Source organism: Rhea americana, unplaced genomic scaffold (assembly GCF_003343005.1).
Source record: "Rhea americana isolate MKP2758 unplaced genomic scaffold, rheAme1 scaffold_26, whole genome shotgun sequence".
NCBI lineage: Eukaryota > Metazoa > Chordata > Aves > Rheiformes > Rheidae > Rhea > Rhea americana.
Genome location: NW_028186379.1, coordinates 6,355,419 through 6,359,687, shown reverse-complemented (window position 1 = coordinate 6,359,687; position 4,269 = coordinate 6,355,419). Strand labels below are relative to the sequence as shown.

The window sequence follows — 4,269 nt, the reverse complement described above, 5'->3', positions numbered from 1 at the left end:
AAAACAAAAAAAAAAACCACAGTTTAGCAAGTACTCTGTATCTGTGTTTCAGGAGCAAAGGTGAGGATAAGATGTAAGTTTGAAAAAGAAATTTTTGGTAGGATACTTAGATTTGATGACCTCTAAATGCCTTAGTTCCATCTGTTTCTTGCTTGGTAGGACCTGATATTTTAGAGTAAATTTTTCCTATATGAGTACTTATATCTTCAGCTTTCATTTTTGCTGCTAAAAGATACTTTTATAAAAGAACAAATTATTTTCTCTGAGGAAAAAAATTATATGAAAAAGTTTTTAGGGCTGCTACTTAAAATATTTATATTGAAGTGTGTTGCCTGTGGAGTTAAGTACTATGAAATTAAGGTTGGAAGGATAAAACTAGAGCTTCCATGATTGACCTTATGTAGGTGACTACCTGTAGGCATAAGATCTACAGCTCAGTAATTGAAAARGCCAAATATTTTTAATTTGTTAGTGATAAGTCTGAATGATTCAGCAGCTGAAGAATCCACTGTGCTTTTGGGAATAGGTGAAAACACCATGGATTTGGTGCCTTGCTAAATCTAGCATCCTGGCTTGTTCAACTCTGCAGTTTTATAGCAAATTCAAAATAAATGTTTCTTGTTCATTTTTTTCCAGATTTGCTCCTTTCACGCCTACTCATAAGCTAGGGATGTAGGCAACTAATATACACGAAAATTGCTTTTTATCAGAAGTCTTCATCAAAATCATCTTCATACTTGCATATCCAACACATCTTTCCTACTATCTCAATCTCTTAAGATAGTTTACAGCTAATGGGAGCCAATAGGAAATAAATGAGATTGCTAAAGCTTTGTGTCCAGTTCTTAACAATACTCTGCTACAGCGCTGAAGGATAATACTGGGTGATCTGTGGAGACTGCCTGAAGTTTCACAATTTGAACTATATTTGGCCAATGTATTTGATGAATCTTAACATTGAGTCTTCCTTAATATCTGCAAGTGTTTCATGGGAGGAAGCTTGCTGAAATTGAGATTTCACTTGGAGTTTAATTTCTGTTGCCAGAAATCTTCTCCAACACAAACTTTTTCAGTGTAGTGAGAACAAACATGTGTTCTTGTCCTGTAACTATGAGTGTGTGGATATTGATCATACGCTAAAAAATTACATGGTATAAAAACTTGAACATAATTTATTCAGAGTGTTACTGTCAAATAATTGTAGCTAAGGAAAAAATAACATTCAGAAGCTTTAGCAGTTGAACACTAATTTCTCTGTATAGACTTGAGTGCCACTGTTATCAACTCAAGTATCTGGTGACTCATCCTTTTTGTTCTAGCAAACAAAAATGCAGGTCTTGTCTGTACTGTTCAAAGAGTAGCTTACATGTCTTTGGAAAGACAACATTCTTGTCGCTTGTTTCTTAATGCAAATGTTTTTGGAACAAGGGTGAGGTTTGAAAACTCTTATCTTACTAAAACATTGCCCCTCTGAATGATCATTATAATTAAACCCAGAAGTGACAAACTCCTCCTGCTGTTTGTAGTTTAGTAAGAATTTTTTCCTAGAAATTAATAAAGAGAAGCCTGTTGAATTGATATATAAAAAGAGGTTCTATAATACATTTAACAAAGCATGTTTCTCTTACCCTCTCCTACCCTCCCACCCAGCCTACCCAACCAATTAAATCCTTTGAATAAATCAAATTGTTTGAAAGTATACATATGAATATTTGAGGTATAGGTAGGTAAACAAGTTGCTTAACTTTCAAAGCTGCTTTCACATGTGAGCAAATATTAGCATTTCAGCTCTGTCTAGGAAGCTGCAAAATGTTGAATGGGAACTACATTTGAAGCCAGCATAATATTTGCAGTATAAACTTAAAAACAGTGAAATGGAGGTACTTAGTCTAGACAATCACAAAAAAACTGAGATACCCATGGATTATTATTATTTTTTTTAATTAAGCCAGCTACTGAAAGATGCTCTGGATGAGTTTTAGAGAAATAACGTTTTGTTGTGTTCTAAATTTTGCCCTGTGAATAGAAAGCAGTGAAGAGTTAACCATATAACTAGATACTATAGCAATGTTTACCACGTACCATAAAAGGCAGACACGTAGGCTCTGTTGATGCTTTTAAATTTTTTTTAAAGTATTTTAAAATATTTTTGCTTTACCTTACAGTTGGTATTAAAAAGGATACTTAACGGTATTATTTTATTTAATAACCACGTATAGAGATTATTCCCTTAAGGTGGGGAACTAGCAACACTGAAATGTAGAGATGGAAGTTGTGTTCAAAGATTAGAATTACTCCAAGGTGAAGTAATGGTACCTTATCCCAACTTATGCATGTGCACCCCTCCCCCCTTTTGGTCCCTTAATATTCAGGTGCTACCAGTTAACACCTAAGAAAGTTTTAAAGCTTTCCCAGTCAGTGAGTCTGGTAGCTTTAAACATGAGCGACAACGTGCACAACCGAAAGCTGTTTCTGAAAACATCTGGTTTTGGTTTTGGTCACTTAGGATGCAAGTCATCTTTTGTGAGTTTTGTGAACTTTGCATATTAATAAAGGTGCTGCTGTATTCCAAGAATGCTAAAATATGCTTCAGCAGTTTTAATACAAGAATTTGAGAAACCTTTCTTAAACATAACATCAATCTGAGAATATTTTGTCTAGCTGCACAAAACCTGAAAGTCATTTTTGTGAAGCTTAAATGTTGCTCTCAGTAGCTTTTCTGGGATGATAAAGTTTTTATGTAGGGATTTTATCTTTTAATTTGATCATTCTAAACTATACAGAGTTCTGAAAGAGTCAGGTAGAAAATAGCTTATTAATATGGAGATATATAAGGAATGTATTCATTATGCATGCCTTTGTCAGCATAAAGTGCTGAAAGTGCTTATGGTAATTGAGATGAGTACTTTGACCTCAAGGAAGTTTTATAGTTTTACTAACATTATTTTTTAAATTATAAGTACTATCTTGAAGTCTGTCAGAAACAATTTGTATAACCCTTAAAGTAGAGAATGTGAAGTAATAAATCTTATTATATCTGTAACAGTTCTAGTGTTTATATAACACTATCTAAATTGGTTAGAAACATCTGTGTACTTCTGCAAACACTGTAGCTTGCATGACTGCATTAAGAGTGTGGTATGAATGTATAACTGGGAACTGAGGAATCGTGAAACAGAAGGCAGTTGCATCTGCCTCTGGTCAAGATATAGTGAACATTTAGTTTGAGGACCGTGGACTATATACAGGTTGATTTGTTGGCTTTATGCACCATGAATTTGTGTGGTTGCTAACAGCACTTTGTCTATCAAAGAATAAAAATAATATTACTGTCAAAATCTGAAAGCATGATGTAAGTGTCATTTTTCCTCCTACTCATGGTTTCACAAAGAATTCATTTTTTGGAAGTAAGTGAGTGTGTGCTTAGTGAGAATGTGGTTAAAATACATTAAAAAAAATGGTCTTTTGACATAAACTACTCTAGGTAAAATGCAGCATACCAGATGATTTAATTGTTGAAAAATCAGTTCCACTTGAGATAGAGAGAGAATGTGTAAAAAAAATATTTTCTTGGAATGCAATTATCTATAAAGGATTGAAATTAGAAAGTAGGTGTTGAGAAATGCTGTCTGTTCTGTTACTTTGCTGCTTTTCATAATAGCTTTCATTATGAAGCAATAAAGAAAGTTCAGGGTAAATTCCTGTGTGGGAGAAGGGACATATAGGCCCTCTGATTCTCTTGATATATGCTGCTATGCAACATGCAGAACACTGCAGTACACAGTCTTTGATTGTTCTATTGCTTTTTAGCTGTTGGAGATCTCAACAGAAAATTTTGTGGTAGACCTGCGTATGTGTCTCTGAGCAAGCACAAAGGGAGTTCAAAAGAACAATATTGTGTAAAAACAAACCAACCAAGAATCGTATAGATTATTCACTGCTAAGATAATAGGTACAAGATGAGAATGGTAGGTTTTATGTTGGAAAACAGGGAGGGGAAAAAAGGGCCATTTACCTTATGGAAGACTCCATAACTGCTTGTCAAGCTCAGGCTGAATTGCCACATGCTCATCTCTGCAAGCTCTGGGCTCACCAGCAAAATCCCTTCTAAGGGCTGCGCTTCATGCAACCAGATTTGCAAGAACTCTGTACTTTGTGAACACATTGAACCTGTTGTCTAACATAAGTCTATAATTGAACCTGTTGTCTAATATAAATCTATTTGTTCACCTTATGATAAATAGGAGGGTTGAAGCAGACAGTTACAAA

The 4,269-nt window shown here is 34.4% G+C and overlaps 1 protein-coding gene across 4 annotated transcripts in view; it reads left to right on the top strand.

Moving 5' to 3' along the window:
• The window catches only part of PALS2 (protein associated with LIN7 2, MAGUK p55 family member), a 55,930-nt gene that overhangs the window by 26,686 nt on the left and 24,975 nt on the right, over nucleotides 1-4,269 (top strand). The gene's annotated exons all lie outside the window — the stretch shown is intronic.